At 38.0% G+C, this 19,074-nt stretch overlaps 1 pseudogene; it reads right to left on the bottom strand.

Moving 5' to 3' along the window:
* Window positions 1–5,108: 5,108 nt before the first annotated feature.
* LOC127431662 (myosin-7-like) lies at window positions 5,109–16,670 on the bottom strand (annotated as a pseudogene).
* Window positions 16,671–19,074: the final 2,404 nt, after the last annotated feature.

The following is a 19,074-nucleotide window of genomic DNA, read 5'->3' as shown; positions in this document are numbered from 1 at the left end:
CTAAATATGGTTGTTGGCATCACACAAAGCATACTGCTCACCCAGTTTGGTTAGGAATAATGGGTTGGGTGAGATGGGGAAAAGTGGGGGGCAGTTTCTGTTGTGTTGCATGTCATTCATGCCAGGCTGAGAAGTATTAATGGTTAATGAGTTTCAAAAATCACACAAACCATAAAATATTTGACACCCATCACATGTCTGTTAACAGAAACATTGATATATTTAAAATTCATGTGCATTGTCTGATTCAGTAAACAGTATATTGCTTTAATACTAATTGAAATGTGATTTAATCACTGATATATATAGAAAATTACAAAAGTAATGAAATGGAAGGACAAGGATCTATCTGGTGCCAAATTAAGCTCAATTACAGAATATTCAAAAGCCCAAATGCTACGGTATATTAGTGTTTTATTCTTGGCCCTATGTTTTATTATTATTTGTTTTGTCATATCTTGAGAGATTGGCTGAAAGTAAATGTTTAGACACTAACATGTTCCTGTGCTTTCCACTAGAGGCCTCAACAGTTTAACAGGTATTGGTTAGGCATGGTCAAGGTCGGTGTCTGGCTGGTGTGAATATTTCAGTTTGTATGAGGAACTTGATTGAGAGGAACAGCTTGGAAGAGCAAACGACCTTTCTGTACATAATCTGCTTAATACTAAGAGCAGTGGGTGTTGTTACATATACTGTATACCCCAATACATTTGATTGACTGGGGGTTTGTTTTTCCCCTACTAGATTTTCTTAAGGTTTCACATGACTAATTATTTTGCAGCAACAATTGATCTTACAGCAGGTCTCATCGCTAAATGTTTTAGCATAAGGACACTTTTTCTGATAAGACTTTTTAAATTTATATTTATATATATATATATATATATATATATATATATATATATATATATATATATTAAGTTAACCTTACAGGAAGCACCAAACATCAGTCCTGAGCATCTAATAAACTAAAAATAGATTGGTGACAATTTATAATTCTATTATTTTTAAATTGTTTTTCTATTAACACCTGCGCTAGACGGAGGTCTTTGACCAATGCACCATGTCTCACTGTTTTTCTCAGAATCTTGCACATAAGTGCCATGTTTTTGAAGACATCCGTCATTTCATCATAATTCAAAACACTGTCCTTCATTTTGACAGATAAAAAACAAGCAAGAAACTCTGCTTAAACTATATTTACGTGGTATGTCTTCTTATAGGGTTTTATTCTGTCTCTGTTTCTATGTGCACGTGAGAGAGAGGAGAGTGCTTGCAGCCATGTGAGAGTAAGAAAACTTTTAATGCAAAAATGTAAAAAAAAATGTCTCCTTTTCTCCCAATTTGGAATGCCCAATTCCCACTACTTAGTAGGTCCTCGTGGTGGCGCGGTTACTCGCCGCAGTCCGGGTGGTGGAGGACAAGTCTCAGTTGCCTCCGCTTCTGAGACCGTCAATCCGTGCATCTTATCACGTGACTCGTTGTGCATGACACCGCGGAGACTCACAGCATGTGGAGACTCATGCTACTCTCCGCGATCCACGCACAACTTACCACATGCCCCATTGAGAGCGAGAACCACTAATTGTGACCACGAGGAGGTTACCCAATGTGACTCTACCCTCCCTAGCAACCGGGCCAATTTGGTTGCTTAGGAGACCTGGCAGCACACCCTGGATTCAACCTCATGACTCCAGGGGTGGTAGTCAGCGTCAGTACTCGCTGAGCTACCCAGGCTCCCCATTAGGGAGTTTTTAATCTGATGGTACGCTACAATATACACTCACTGTGCACTTTTAGGAAGACCTGTACACCTACATATTCATGCAATTATTTAATCAGCCAATTGTGTGGCAGCAGTGCAGTGCATAAAATCATGCCGATACGGGTCAGGAGCTTCAGTTAATGTTCACATCAACCATCAGAATGGGGAAAAAATGTGATCTCAGTAATTTGGAGCGTGGCATGATTGTTGGTGCCAGACAGGCTGGTTTGAGTATTTCTGGGATTTTCACACACAGCAGTCTCTAGAATTTACTCAGAATGCTGCCAAAAACAAAAAACATCCAGTGAGCGGCAGTTCTGTGGATGGAAACACCTTGTTGATGAGAGAGGTCAACAGAGAATGGCCAGACTGGATCGAATTGACAAAGTCTACGGTAACTCAGATAACCACTCTGTACAATTGTGCTGAGAAGAATATAATCTCAGAATGCACAACACGTTGAATCTTGAGGCGGATGGGCTTCAACAGCACAAGACCACATCGAGCACTTTATTAGGACCAAAGTGATCCAAAGTTTATTTTAACTCAAAGACCTGAGTTAACTAGCTGATAAGTCGGGGTCAAGACTTTCGGTCTAACGAGGTGCAAGAAGTGTGTGATGAGTGTTAACTACTCACAATCTCACACCTGCTACAATAGTGCCTAATAGTCTAAAGGGTGTTATTTATGAAGACCAATGAAGCCACATTCTAGGACCTTCCTGTGAGATTCTTCAAGAGTCGGGGTCAAGACTTTCGGTCTAACAAGGAGCAAGAAGTGTGTGATGAGTGTTAATTACTCACAATCTCACACCTGCTACAATAGTGTCTAATAGTCTAAAGGGTGTTATTTATGAAGACCAGTGAAGCCACATTCTAGGACCTTCCTGTGAGATTCTTCAAGAGTCGGGGTCAAGACTTTCGGTCTAACAAGGAGCAAGAAGTGTGTGATGAGTGTTAATTACTCACAATCTCACACCTGCTACAATAGTGTCTAATAGTCTAAAGGGTGTTATTTATGAAGACCAGTGAAGCCACATTCTAGGACCTTCTTGTGAGATTCTTCAAGAGTTTACAAGTGGTCAGATGCCACACTTCAGTTCCAGTATTATGCTTAGGAACACTTAACAGGGTTGCCTGTCCTTCTTTCTACTTTGTGATATGTTGTAAGCATAAAACAAAGACTGAGACTCCAAAGGTGTTCTTATTTTGGAATTTTTAACCCATGCATGTTATCTAAGGCAGAGTTTTTAAAACGTTTTGATGCCAAGGACCCCAATGATCCCATCGCGAGAGACCCTCTTCCTAAAATATTAATGCAGCTTTATATTTTCATGCATAAAGACAACATTTTTACTGTGTGAGGAAAATAGTAATATTATAAAGACAACATGTTAGAAAAATTCAACTATTGGCTTTTAAATATTTTCATTTTTAATTAATAGTATATTCATTATTAATTAATAATTAATTAAAAATGTACTTTTCATTTATTATTACGTTTACAGAGTTTTTTGTTTTTATCTTTTTTTTTTCTTACCATCAGTAATGTTAGATGTATAAACCTGAATGGCAACATTTTAAATTTAATTCACATGTATTTTAAATCACATAATAAATATTCAGAGGATTAACAGAAAATATGGCCTTGCAAACTAATGTAAAAAAAAAAAATAAATAAATAAATATATATATATATATATATATATATATATATATATATATATATATATATATATATATATATATTATCACAAAACTATATGCAGATTAATTTTTATTTCTTATAGCGATTAGCCTTTATAAAGCTGAATGAAATGGTAATAATATTACATTTGGTAACGTCAAAACGTGACTTATTTTTCTTTCAATTTGCCCTTGAGTATAAAGATAACGGTGTGAAATTCTTCCTGTGTGCTTCTGGCTGATTGAGGACAGATCGGGCACATGTTGAGATCTCGACTGAAGCAGGTGCTCTCTTTGTAATGGGCTCCATGCACATAAATAAGAGCATCTAGTTATAGAAGTTGGCACACTTCACTTTACTGAAGTTACATGTCCAACAGAGGGAGAACAATGTGGTGCTGATAATAACAAGGTGAAATGTATTATTAGCTTCCTTTATACAATTAAATTACTTTGTTTAAAAGGCTTTTTATTCTTTCTCTTTTTGTTATATCTAGGAAAAACTGCAATAAGAAATGACAGTAATTCAGTATATGAATATTATAATAGAAAACATAGTCGCAAACACAGTCGTCTCTATTTTTAATTAATAAATAGACCATGAGCGGAGACCATTTGCCTTTAAATCCAATAAATTGTCAAAGTTTAAGATAGCTCAGATTTTGTCTCACTAATACAGTATGTAAAGATAACCAGTCTTGGTTGCTTAACCTGTGAAAAACCGTCAGTAAGAAACCTAGCCATTGAAGCCTTAAAATAACATTAATCCTTTATGGTATCATTGAAAGGCGAGGCATAGTTATTTTCCTCCCCTCCATCACTCCATTCTCAGTGTTGACTCCACCTTCAATCATCTGCCCATCATTGATCTGCTCATCGCATTGAATTACATCTACGATTTCAAGCACACACACACACACACACACACACACACACACACACACACACACACACTGCTTTTGCCTTAAATTACCTAGACACTTTTCAGATTCAGGGACATTGGAGAAATCTTGTTTTGTAAGGTAAGAAATCATCTGCAAATCCATTAAAGCATTTGTTTGATTTCTTGCTAAAAATTCCAGTTGTTGTCAAAACGTGAAAACTCTTTGGGAGGACTGTAAAGTTGTACTGGGATCATTACTGTCCATCATATCTTTAAGTGAACACATTTACAAATGTGTTCACATCAGACACAAACACACATACTCACTTTCACACTCAAGGAATCTGAACCGAGACATTCCATTTGAGGACAATGTGTTCTTCCAGTGGAAAGGTGAGTGCTGTTGTTGACATGGAGCAGCATTTTATATCTGGTCTTCAATTATTTTTGAATGTTAGACACTGTATACTTTCATTTAATGTTGGGTAAATGTAGACCATAAATAAATAAATAAGAAATAGACATAAAACATTCCCGTCACATGCAATGTCCCCACATCACATTTAATGTAAATAAATAAAGTGTTAAATTTAGAGGAAAATATTGACTTTTTTATGTAAATTGCATCTTTTGTTTTTACTTTATGATGATGTAAATTTTTGAATTCTTATTTGTAATGTGCTTGATTTCCAAGCATTTTTAAATGGATAATCACCACTCAAAGTCTCAAATTAATTTCTCAGAAGCTTTATAGTGTACAGTATATAATGAATTCCCCCAATGTATTTAAGGTGAATGCAATGGCATCTCAGTGTTAGAACAACATCAATAGCGCAGAAGCTGGGACTTATTTGCATATTCATTTTATTCTACAGAACTACAGATAATGAGATCAGGTAAAGAAGAGGCACTGAGCCACACTGAACACTTTCAGAAAGATCCATGTGAGAGCTTCACTCTTCATCGTGCCCTTTCTGTGAGAGGAAGAGACATGAAAACAATATTGGGTAGAAGGTATTATCTTGTAGTAATTTAATGTTATTTAGATTGTTTTGTTAGGCAGGAGTTCTGCAAGCTAATTCAATGAATGCAATAGTATCTTCAAAACTTTGGTGAGCCAAGTGTTAAGTAGTAGAAAAACATAAATACTGCTCATGTGCATCACCTTATACACTGGGTATGCATTAAAGTAAGTGTTGATTATTAAAAATTGATGTTTAAATAATCAAAACCAATCTTCTCCTCGCAATAGAACCATTAATAACATCATGAGGATTTCAGAAAAAATTATCCAAATTTAGATTTAGTTTTATCTGGTTACTGCCGTCAATTATATAGCAAAATATGTAACTGATGTCAGTTACCTTGGATCCAGTATCACAGCTCTTGGCTCTCAGTTTGTTGACTTGATATTCAGCAGTCTCAGCTCTCTCCTCGGCTTCATCAAACTCATGCTGCAGCGTACAGAACTTGGCAAGATTAGAGTTGGCCTGTTCCTCCTAAACAACAATGTATTCTTGTCAGGAAGTGATTTGGCATATCTAGATTTTTTTCATATTCAGATAAGTTTGATAAACGATATGGTGAATTCCAATTTTACACATATGCAATATTATTATGTTCCAAGTTCAGAGATAACTATTCTCCGTCTATTAAAATGTCAAGTATATTCCCAGAAAAGACATAAATGAATAGAAATAGTTATCCTAAACATACCGCCTCCTATGCAGCTCTCTTGTAAGACTTGACCTTAAGCTGCAATTTGTCCACCAGGTCCTGCAGACGACTTCGATTTTTACGGTCCTCATCAGTCTGCAAATTGCCACAGGGTATGAAGTGACTTTCTTGTTACCTATATGCTTTCAGTAGTGATAGTATGAATACAAAGACATTTATTTCTATATCAGATAGTGACCTGGTAGGTGAGCTCCTTCAAGGCTTCATTCGTGCTGTGAGTCTCTGACTCAAGTGAGCTCTGCAGAGTATCCACAGCTCTCTGCTGGTTCCTCTTAGCCTGCTCCATCTCCTCATCTTTCTCGGTGAGCTTATGTTCAATGTCAGCTTTGACCTGATTGAACTCAATTTGGGCTCTCAGTATCTTGCCTTCCTCATGCTCAAAGCAACCCTGCCAAATCATATGAGTTCTTAATTAAGATTTTGTCTCTTTCTCCTTTGGGGTCACTATTATACATATATTGCATTGAGGGCCCATTATTTAACAGTTTGAGCAAATGGCACATAACACAATTAAGACACCTCAGCCTCCTTCAGAGCAGCTTGAATTTCTGACTTTTCCTGCTCCAACTGCTTAAGAGCTTTCTCTAGTTCATGAATGTTCTTTCCACTCTCTCCAATTTACTCAGTGATATCATCAATCTCCTCTGTTTTAATCAGCAAGACAGTTATTGTGAATACATAAAAAGCTGAGACAAATATGCCACTATTGTAGTAGAATGCTGAAATAACTTAAGGACACCTTGGAGGTTCTTGTTCTCTCTCTTCATGGTCTCCAAATGGTCCAGAGATTCCTCATATGAGTTCTTCAGTTTAAATCCATTTCTTCCAGCTGCCTTGAAAGTTCCCTTTTCATAGTATACAATGGAAATTACATATGTACATTTACTAAAGAAAATGTGAGTGGTGCTTGCTGTGGCAAAACTCACTGCCAAAAAGTCCCACCAAGGGCATTAGTTCATTTCCCCAGAGTCAAACGAGCCCACCTCCATGTCTCTACGATGTTCTGGTGACAAGATATATAAAAGGGGCCCCCAGATGCCCTCAAAGTTCTTAAGAACTCAGTATACTGCCCGAGTCAAGTGAGTCCACCCCCATGTCTCTATGGTGTTCTGGTGACGAAATATGGCTGGGTCATGTTGCTATACAGTTGCTAGAGTGCTCTGGGTGGTTGCTAGGGCATGGCTGGAGAGTTGCTATGGTGTTACTGAATGAGTGTTTGTTGGCCTTATTAAAATGATAATTTTTCAGATCCCTTATAAAAGTCAGAGCATCCATCTCTTTAATAAGCTGCACAATTTGAATCATCATTCATGTCAGTAGCACAAACACCGGGCTAAAGCAAGCACAACCAATTGGAATGCAATTAAAATACTAACAATATGTTGTTTATTTAATTAATAGATCACTTCTAGAATACAGGATGGTACCATGTGATACGACATACCATTCTCAGTTTGAAAAAGCTTAGCTTTTTGCATAGTGAAGTCACTGATGTTGCATTGTCCCTCTTCATATTTAGTCCGATACTCACTCATCTGGTCTTCAAGGGTCCTGCACATTTTATCAAGGTTTGACTAGATTTAGGGGAAATTAGAAGACCAGTTAAAAATTAATCTTTGGGGAAGAGGGTAAAAAAGAAAAAAAAAAGTGAATATCACAGACACCTTTGCCTTGACAAACTGCTTCATGTTTGAGACCAAATCATCTAGTTCCAGTCTGAGTTCACCCTTCTGTTTCTCAAGCTTCTGCTTCACTCTCTGAAGGTTGTCAATCTGCTCTCCCAGATCAGCCACACTGTCTGCATGTTTCTTCCTCAGTGCAGCAGCAGTGGCCTCATGTTGCAGAGTGGCCTCTTCAAGGTCTCTGCGCAGTTTCTGGAACTCGGCTTCACGTTTCTTGTTCATCTCAATCTGGACAGCAGTGGCACCACCAGCCTCCTCCAACCTCTCACTGATCTCCTCCAGTTCTCTGGACAGATCTGCCCTCTGCTTTTCAACTTTGGCACGAGCAGCTCTCTCAGCCTCCAGCTCTTCCTCAAGCTCTTCAATTCGAGCCTGGTAATGGGAAGAAAACGCAAATGAAAGCTATCATTCCTAAGTTCCCAACTAGCCATCTTTTTAAGAAGACTAAAGTTTACCTGCAGCTCCTTCAGTTTCTTCTGGAGCTGGGCTGCCATGATCTGCTCATCTTCAATCTTGCTATTGAGCTGGCTGATCTCAAAATCTTTCCTGTGTTGAAAGAAATAATTGATTACCTCATTAAGATGGAATCAGATTCTTGGTTATATTGATTAATTAATTACTGCATCCTCTGGAAAACACACTTTTTAAGCCTCTCTTCCAGTTTGTCATTTTCTAGATCCATAACATTCTCTTGGGTCAACTTTAAGTCTCCGTCGAGCTTCCTCTTTGCCCTCTCTAGATCCATCCGAAGCTTCTTTTCCTGTTCCAGCGAACCCTCAAGCTGGAACAAAAAAATTATGGAGTACCTTTGTTGAGAATTGTTTTCTTTCATGTTAAATGTGTAATAACATTTGCATTCATAAAATTAAGAGATGTTAATAAACTATTTACATCATCCACTTGTTGCTTTTGAAAAAATCAACACAGCCATAATCTTGTTATCAAAATCTCATGAACTCACAGCTTGGACTTGGAGTTGCAGGTCATTCTTCTCTTGGAGAAGAGAAACCATCTTTTCTTCAAGCTCCTTTCTGCGTGCTTCAGATTTGGCATAAGCTTCCTTTAACTTGAGGAATTCTTCCTTCATGTTTGCCATCTCTTTCTCTGCTTCAGCGGATCTTAGCAATGGTTTGATCTTGAAGTAGAGCTTCATCCAGGGCCAATTCTTGACACTCATGAAGGCACGTACATTCCACTGGATCACCAGCAATGCATCTCTGCAATGTAATATGGCAATTGTTTAAACCACTTAAAGGTATTAAATTTCTTCTTTAATGTGATAAAGCAATCTGAATTCTCACCTGCGATCAACAGTCTTTTGGAACTCAATTCTTGAGAGAATACCACGTGCTCTTGCTTGAATACCAGTAATGATGAGAGCAAGACGATCGTCTCGCATCTCTTCAAGGGTACCCAGAAGACCAGCCTTGAAGAACACCTTAATAAGAAACAAGATAATCTAATGTTAGACAATACATGTAATGAAAACGTAAAAAAGGACAAACAATGTGAAGATAACAGTATTTTCTAATCCATTTTGGATCATGATCTTTCATACTTTAGTATGGCCAAATTTGTACTGGTTGTGGTCAATGTCCAGAGATCCCAGTAGTTTTTCCGCTCCTTTCCTGCTGTCAATAAACTGTCCCCCAGGGATAGCAGAAGGGTTCAGGATGTGGTATCTATCACAATCAAGAGATTAATAATAATTTTTGAGATTCACCTTCAATGAACGGCAAATCATAATGAGTCATCATTATCCTTTTGAATGGATGTTTATATTCATTTTAGCATTTCATCTTTGATGAATGAAGAAATAAATTAAATATTTGATACTTAAAGAACTCTTAAGTCAAAGTTAAGTATAATTCTGCTTGAAATCTCCATACAGAATCCTGTTGGGGAAGCCCTTTCTGCAGATTCTGATGCCCTCCAGCACACCGTTACAGCGCAGCTGGTGCATGACCAGAGGATTCTCCATCGCCCCAGGAGTCTTGGTCTCATTGGGGATGATGCAGCGCACAAAGTGAGGGTGAGTTGACCTCAAATTGGTCATCAGCTTGTTCAAATTCTAGGCTGTCAATAGAGATTTAGAAACTACTAGAATGATGTTTTCCAATATGAAATGCACTGTATGTTACCCTGTGAAGGGCAGACACCATCTGGAAGAAGAGCCCTTTTTCTTCTTCTCCTTTCCACCTTTGCCACCTCCTCCATCCTCCTATTGGAAGAAATATAAATCATGCTCATGTGTATTATGTATAAATTAACCTTTAAAAAAATTAATTGTTTGTTTCTAGGATTCTTTTCTCCTAAGCAATTGTGTTACTGAATCGGCACCTGAATCGGCACCAGTGTAGCCAGCAAACAGGTTAGACAGCAGTTGTAGTCAACTTGATGTTGTAGTCAACACTGCCAGCGTAGTGAACGAAGGAGAAATGAACCATTGGCAATCATGGGCTTCTGGAAGTTGTTTGATTTACCCAAGTGGTTGTCATAAAGCTTAGCTTTAAATGTGGCATCACTGGCTTTGGGGAACATGCACTCCTCTTCAAGGATGGACATGATACCCATGGGCTGTTGAGGAGGAAGATGCATTGGTGGGTTTATATGAACTCATTTGTAACTTTAAAATGTTGGATACTAGACAATGCTTTAAGATTAGATGTTCGGAAAAACGCTTTGCATACCTACCTTTTCAATGAGATCAATACAAGCCTGCAGGTCCATGCCAAAGTCAATGAAGACCCACTCAATACCCTCCTTCTTGTATTCCTCTTGTTCCAGCACAAACATGTGATGGTTGAAGAACTGCTGCAACTTCTCATTAGTGTCAACATGGGTGGAGGGCAAAGATAAGAGCTCGTGGGCAGTCTAAGGGTAGCATAAATGCATTGGGGGATTAAAAAATAAAAAATTAAAGTCATCTGTATGTTTAGATTCAAAGGAATATTCCGGGTTCAATACATGTTAAACTCAATTGACAGTATTTGTGACAGTGTTGATTACCACAAAAATGTATTTCTACTCGTCCCTCCTATATATATATATATATATATATATATATATATATATATATATATATATATATATAAAAATAAATCTACAGTGAGACACTTCCAATAGAAGTGAATGAGGCCAATTTTTTGAGGGTTTAAAGGCAGTTTTTTACATTACATTACATTCATTATTTTGTTAAAACTTGTCTATTATTTGAGCTATAAAGTTGTTTAAATCATTGTTTTTGGGGGGTAACATGATTTACAGGATTATGTTATCAAGGCAACGAAGTTGTACAATTGGATATAACTTTACACAGATAAGGTTAGAAAGCAATTTTATCACACTAATATCATGTTTAAGTCTTGTGGTTATACTCTTGAAACAGTGAGTATTATTACGTTTACAGATTGGCCCCATTCATTTCCATTGTACTGTAAGTGCCTCACTGTAACCTAGATTTTTCTTTTTTTTAAAGAAAAGGAGTATAAATTAATTTTTGTGGTAATCAAAATTATGCCACATTTGCTGTCAAATGAGCTTAACTAGAATATTTCTTTCAATTATGATGATTAATGACAAAACTACAGTCTAGAAATTTTTACTTTATTTATTTTTATTTGCTTCTGTGACATTATTGAGAATAATATACAGCTTTGTGACCTGGGGGGAAAAGTAAAATGTGGGTAAAGGATCTAAACATATACTTACATCAAAGATCTCAAATCCAGCAATGTCCAGTACTCCAATGAAGTACTGGCGAGGCTGCTTGGTGTCCAGGGATTGGTTGATTCTCACAACCATCCAAAGGAACATCCTCTCATACACCGATTTGGAAAGAGCACCAGTGGCATAGTACACCTGTCCAACAGAGATAATATATTGAAATGTTACAGAAAATGTATTATAAGGGTTATTTTGTTTAGAGTAGTTTTCACCTGTTGGACATTCTGTCCCTTGGTGACCCACTCATTTCCGACTGATGAATTTGTGAAAGGATGCATTACAGCATGTACCGTGAGTGCTCTTGATTAAGTAAGTAATGCGGCTGCGTGCATGAACTGCAAAATGTGCTTCACCGTCATAATGCCTGTACTGCAAGTTTTTAATGTCAGCACGGTGTTAAGTGAATGCAAACAGGTGCAAAAAGAAATTCAAGTATATATGTTACAATATTGGATCTGTGCAGACCTTGAAGTGGAAAGAAGCCTAATATGCCTGCCGCTGGCTGTTACAGTTTGTTGTTAACATTAGTCCTTGGCATCAAAAAGTTTGAAAAACCCTGTGTTAAATCATACACAAAATTGCATACCATTCATTCAATTCCACCTATCAGAGACTTAAGTTATTAGACTTATTATTAGGAGTGGTGTTGGTCTGTAGTGGACTAAAGCACTGAACTGGTAAGCAGAAGGTTGCTGGTTCAATCCCCACAGTCACCACCATTGTGTCCTTGAGCAAGGCACTTAACTCCAGGTTGCTCCAGGGGGATTGTCCCTGTAATAAGTGCACTGTAAGTCGCTTTGGATAAAAGCGTCTGCCAAATGCATAAATGTAAATGTAAATGTAGTCTGCTGTTGAAAAGGCATGATTTCATAACAAATATTTAATAGTAAAGCACCGTTCTAACCAAGTTAAGAAGTGTCGACCCACCTGCCAGCATGTACTGGTAGGCATTGTCAGAGATGGAGAAGATGTGAGGAGGAGCTTCACTCCTCTTCTTGCCTCTGTAAGCCACGACAACCTCCTGGTTGTACACTGGCAGCCACTTGTAGGGGTTTACAGTGACACAGAAGAGCCCAGAGTAGGTCTAGAAGAGAGAGAAAGAGATAATAAGATGCTGTGGGTAGTTTTATGGTCGTATAACATCTCAAACTGCAAGTTTTGACTCACGTAGATCATCCAGGCTGCGTAACGCTCTTTGAGGTTAAACAGCACAGCGGGCTCGTGCAGAAAGGTGAACATCGCCATGTCCTCAATTTTATCGAACTTTGGAGGGTTCTGAGGATGAACATCACCTTCCTTCACAGTTACGGTCTGTGGGCACATGATAATCTTGACTTTATTTTCCATCCATGTGATCAACATTACATTTTAATACACTAAATATAATTAATTACATAAAGAGGTAATTTAGAACCCTGTTAGTCTTTTGGATAGTTAAAAAACTGATGTTCTTTTAAATATCAAATGTTAAGTTAAAATGTACGTTTCCAAACTGTAATCAAGGTATCCAAAACAGAATCAGCCTTTACTTTAAACTTAACACAGTGAATTCAGTAATACTGAAAACACTTTTGTGCAGGATAATTGACAAGGCAACTGTACATTGTAAGATCAATGAAGATCCATTTGATTAATCATATTCCTGAAACCTAAGCTTGAACTTACCTTCCCTTTAGAAGTCTCACAGGTGACTTTACCACCATCGCAACTGATAACAGATGCTTTAAGGAATTCCTCTTCAGCATCAGGGACGAAATATATTTCTTCAAATGGGCCTCCAGACGCTCCTTATCCGACTTCCTGAGGTATGGAGCCGCAGGTGCAAACTCCTCCATCAGAGCATCCCCCATCTTTCACCCTGTGTATAATATAGTGGTCCTTAACTATACACACATATGTATACACAGGAGCCCCAAAAGGTATATGCATGCTTAAGCCACGCTTACAAAGGTCTGAATGTCATTGCATTAGATAACAAAACTGTGAGCAGTTGGTATTTATGTTTAAAGTAAAATAAGTTTCACAAATCGAATTATATTAGGTTTGAAAATATATAACAGTGTTCTTTGTGTTTGTCAAATGTTAGTGAAACATGTTCATAATGTGCTGAACTCCACCTGTGGTTCCTCTACTAGGACACCTGTGTAAACTTTGAAAGACTTCAGACACTAAAAATCACCAAGACACCAGTTGATTAAAAGAGCAAAAATGGCACAGAAAAGTGAAGTTAGTTCTGAGAAAAACTCATTGCATCATTTGTTTGCCAATATTTCATTATCTAATGACATTGAGATATGTTTATTTGTTTCTTATATAGTAATATGAACATGTATATATTCTAATAATATACTGTATATTTGTATGTATATTATGTATTACTCCATTGTAGAAACGATATGTCATTGATGTTGTGTTGAGTGTGGTCAGGGTCACTTACAGTACCTTTGTAGTTCACCTCTCCAGACACTGATGCTTTATCGTCCTAGGATCAAACACAAACAAGATAAAGCAGTGTTACTTGTGTTTAACATCTGTAGGTGACATTTGTTACCGTTTGATGATACAGAAGAAAACCTGTCTGAGGCCATTTGGTCTCCACCTCTTTTATAATGTAAGAGCTCCTCTAAATATGGTGCAGGAATTTTATGAAGCATATTAGAGTTTGGTGAGGATACAGATGGGCTGGGTGACTGCTGGAGGCAGGGGTGTGTTTATTTTATATAGGGTGCAATTCATGCCAGTGAGGACAAACTTTGCAGTCATCTCATATGTTTTAATACACAATCAAAAGAATCAATGCATTATGTTTTAGTTGTAGACAAAACAGAAAATGATGTTTAAACCATAATGGCATGGATTATTGTACACTGAGTATTGAGGTATGAAAATTGAGGAGAAGATAACATATGTGGTGACGTATTAGGAGCTTTGGCTAATGGCACCAAGTTTTGGGGTCAGTTCCAAATAACCGTAAAGTTACTGAAACAGTCACGCAATATTTTACCATGGTGAAAGTAACTGTTGACTCAAAAGGGAAGGCATCTGATTGTTTGAAGCAACTGATCTGTGTAACTTGCTCAAGGACAAGCTAAGTGTCATTTCACTCTGCCTGTTATAGATGTTTTTTATCCACTTCAGCAGGCACCGCTAAATCTATAAGGCTCAAGGTCAGTGTACAGCTGGTGCGAATGCTTCACTCTGGCCTTCATTGTTGACACAGCATTGTTTCTTTGCCTTCACCCTTGAGGACAAAGATAACCTGTGAAATTCTTAATGGCTGCTTCTCAATGATTGAGAAGAACAGCTTGCATGATCTCTGTAACCAACATACATTTATCTCTTTCTCCAGCATGGCAGATGTCACTGCCTGAGTAAATTATTGCTGTAATCAATGGACATACAAGCTCTCCTCAAAGTAAAGTTAAGTTCTTATTAATCATGTTGTTTTAGCAAAAGGATCCATTTTTTCCAGTGCTGTGGACTAGGGCTGGGTGATAAAATGATCTCTATTTATCACGCTGAAAAATCCACGATATCGATATTAAGCCTGTGTTCTACATCTAGATGATCAGGTGTGTGTCGCTAAGAGCGCAAGAAGTTCGGCTTTCTCGGACTGTATGAAGTTGTTAACGTTAGCTGCCTTCTTTTTTTTTCCTCCCAAATTTGGAATGCCCAGTTCCCAATGCGCTCTAAGTCCTCGTGGTGGCGTAGTGACTCGCATCAATCCGGGTGGCGGAGGACGAATCACAGTTGCCTCCGCGTCTGAGACCGTCAATCTGCACATCTTATCCCGTGGCTTGTTGAGCACATTACTGCGAAGACATAGCGTGTGTGGAGGCTTCACGCTATTCTCCACGGCATCCATGCACAACCCACCACGTGCCCCACTGAGATCGAGAACCACATTATAGAGACCACGAGGAGGTTACCCCATGTGACTCTACCCACCCTAGCAACCGGGCCAATTTGGTTGCTTAGGAGGCCTGGCTGGAGTCACTCAGCACACCCTGGATTCGAACTCGTGACTCCAGGTGTGGTAGTCAGCGTCATTACTTGCTAAGTTACCCAGGCCCCCACGTTAGCGGCCTTCCTAACAATTAGGCTACGCCAGTCCAGACCCCGGATTGATTCCATTCGGACCGCAAGACATCATGACGACAGTTGTGGCCTCTTATCGTCTCTAGTGAGCAGCGCGACAAAACAACAGTGTGGAGTACACCAGATCTGATCTTTCTGTGCTGTATTCTTGAATATTTATCTCTAGCACCGAATACGCTTCATTTATGCCCTGTCCCGCTCCACACGCATTGCCTCTAAACATGAGGCGCCGCATAAGTTAATGGTTCCAGAGCACCTTTAGAACATTACATTTTTTCCTTAAAAAAAATTATTTCCGTTCTAATTTTGTGAAATTAATCAGATATCATCACTTCTGGAATGGATGACAAGGAAAGACAATACAATTACTAGTTTGTAACCTAGTCTTTCTCACTTTAATGAAAATCTAAAAATCAGTTTTTTACATTTTCTAAATGTTCTCTCAGGGGATACCCATGAACCCCCATATAGTATCATTCCTCAGTCACAAGGGCTTCTATGCCCCCATACATGGTATCTGAATGTAACAAAATATAAAAATAATTTGAATGTAAAAATTACAGATGGTCTTTTAACATTCATATCAAACTTCACTTGCTGGATAAACTCTATGAAATATTTTTATATTTTGGTAGAAGATCCCTCAGTCACCACTGCTTTGGCTGTCTCTGGGCCCCCAATGCTGTTTTGTATAGACTCTTTTGACTGTTTAGGATTTTTTTGAGTGCAATGTGCAAATGTGAATGTATATTGTGATTAATATCAATATCGAACAATATGAAAAAGAATATCATGATAATATTTTTGGCCATATCGCCCAGCCCTACTGGGGACAGTACTTTTTTGTTTTTCAAGAATTGCAAAGTGTACTGTTTGACATCTAGAACATTTCATACAACTAGGCAACATCAACCAAGAACAGAGGTACATGGTGTTGATTGAACCTTTGGATGTTCATTTGTGCAGTCACTTTTCAATCAGGTTACACCCAGGTTGTCGTCCATGGAAGTTGCACCATCTTGTATAACTAGAGAACATGGGTTATCTAAAACATAGATAACTCGAGAACATCTCCCAAGAACATAGGTGCATTGTTTTCGACCTTCTGATGCGTCTAGTTGCACAAAGTCACTTTTCGATGGTTAGACCAAAAGTGTGGTCTGTCAAGTTAAGGCAAGGAAACCTTTTGGAAATTGTATCATCAACCATTTAATGAAATGTAGACAAACACTATATATATAGAACACTCTGTGAATTTGCACCGCCTGCGTTGATGCGTTTGGCGATCTGTGACTGACTGCAGGCAACCCAAAGGAGATACTCTCACCACTGTCTTGTTTGTTCCACATTGTTTCCTTCCCATTGTCCTTGAGTACAAACATAAACCTGTGAAATTCCTCCTGAGCCCCTGACGAAATGAGAGCAACTGATGGGGGACACTGAGACCTCACATGAAGCAGATGTCTCATCTGTAAATGTCTCCGAGCGCATAAATAAACATCAATGTTGGCACCCTTCCGAACCGTATACATGCTACTTAGGTTACATGGCCAACTGAGGAAAAGCAATGACGGTCTGGTCACAGGACAAATGTTTATTATTAACAGACACATATTATTTTATTGATGTAAAAGTGGAAAGACTTGGAGAATCAGAAGAAACGGTCTATTCGGTTTCGTTTGGACAGTCAGCGTGAACATTTACGTTCTGTTTGCTTAAGGAAAATGCAATGATCATTATGCAAATGATTAGCAATTTGTTGTTCATCAATTATTCTAATTATGCACCAGTTATTGGGTGTCTAAAGGGGTCAACTAACTGCTAAGTCCATTTTTCAGCCAAATAGAAGAAAGGTCATGTTTAAGATTGCTGTGATATTTCTTGTAAATCATTACGGTCCTTGAGGTGATGTCAAGCCAACAGTTAACACCTCACTTGTTCTTATGGTAATATATCTTGATATATCCCAAGCAAATTGTGCTGTGGTTTAAGGTTGCATGATTGTTGGTTCCTCTGTGAACCTTTGAGGAGCTCCTCCCCAATATCAGCTGTTAGACTCCACCTGCTCTTCACCTTCAACACCAAGATTTGCCAGAATACATTGTTCCCTTCAGGCATTCAGTGCTCATCCTGCCAAGCAGTGGCGCTTTATCAAAGTTTTGCTTATTTTTAAGGTTTTTATTTCTGTATTGTTGAATGAATGATTCATTTAATTTATTTATTTTGCAGGAGTAAAGTCATAAGCGGTCAAAGGAAAGGAGGACACTTGGTGTGTATCATTGTCAATAGGTGAGACTGCAGCTGAAAGACAAATTCTATTGTATTAATAGTCATATTGTGACTTGTATCTTTTTTCCTTGAATATTTGGATGCTTTAAGTTTTTACGTAACTTACAATTATTTTCCACCTCTTGCTTTCAGAGTAGAGGATGTTTGAAGGACACACTTTGGACTCAACTGTCCGCCAAACATGCACTTTTCCTATTACAGAACGTTCCCAGTTGCTCACAGAGGAAGACACAGCAGCTTTGATCTACCAAAGAAATGAGCCTTACATGAGAGTACATTTCGCACTTGAAAAAATAAATTATATGGTAGGTGGTTTTTTTCTATCTAAAAGATAATATGGCAGTTTCTATACCATATTCTGTAAAACTAAATCAATATTATAATGACATGATGGTACTATAGAAGTAGCTATAACAAATGCAATGCATTTGCTTGATGTATCTTTTGCCGTACTGTATATTATGATGGCATCAAAGCTGAAGTTACTTTTCTAATCATGAATCATGAAGTTCTACCTATTAAAACACTTACATGTCTTTAAAACTAATTTTTTTTTACTGTCAGCAACAACTTTTGGACATTGTACAGAAATGACATATCAATATTTTTTAAATACCATCAGAAGTACAAATACAGTAGGACGCTGAACAGAGGTGCGGGACATTAAGAGGGAAAAAAAAGTAAGGAAATAAATAAATATCGAAGGAAAAAAATATTTAAATAATATTTTTGCAAACATTACAAAAAACATTACATTACAAGAGGTAACATACCGAGTGTAATTATGTGGATGTGCACACATGCATGCTATCCATCATGCATCAAAAATATGCAATTGAAGTCTCAGTGAATAAGTTATTTGTTCCATTTCATAAACCATTATGGGTTTTTTAAATGTACTTAAATTCCTCCACTGACTTTAATTCAGTGAACTGATAAACACTTTGAATGAATGAACATTTCATTTATATTGCACTTTTCTGACACTACACACAAAGTGCTTTACACAGTGAACAGGGGAATCTCCTCAACCATCACCAGTGTGCAGAATCCACAGGGATGATGCAACAGCAGCCATAGTGCACAGTACACTCACCCGATATTGGTGGAGAGGAGAGGGTGGAGTGTTAGAGCCAATTAATGGATGGGGATTATTAGGAAGCCATGATTGATAAGGGCCATTGGGGTGAATTTGGCCAGGACACCAGC

The sequence above is a fragment of the Myxocyprinus asiaticus genome, chromosome 41 (genome assembly GCF_019703515.2).
Source record: "Myxocyprinus asiaticus isolate MX2 ecotype Aquarium Trade chromosome 41, UBuf_Myxa_2, whole genome shotgun sequence".
Taxonomy (NCBI): Eukaryota; Metazoa; Chordata; class Actinopteri; order Cypriniformes; family Catostomidae; genus Myxocyprinus; species Myxocyprinus asiaticus.
The sequence above is the reverse complement of the archived record's forward strand: the minus strand, read 5'-3'. Positions and strand labels throughout refer to the sequence as shown.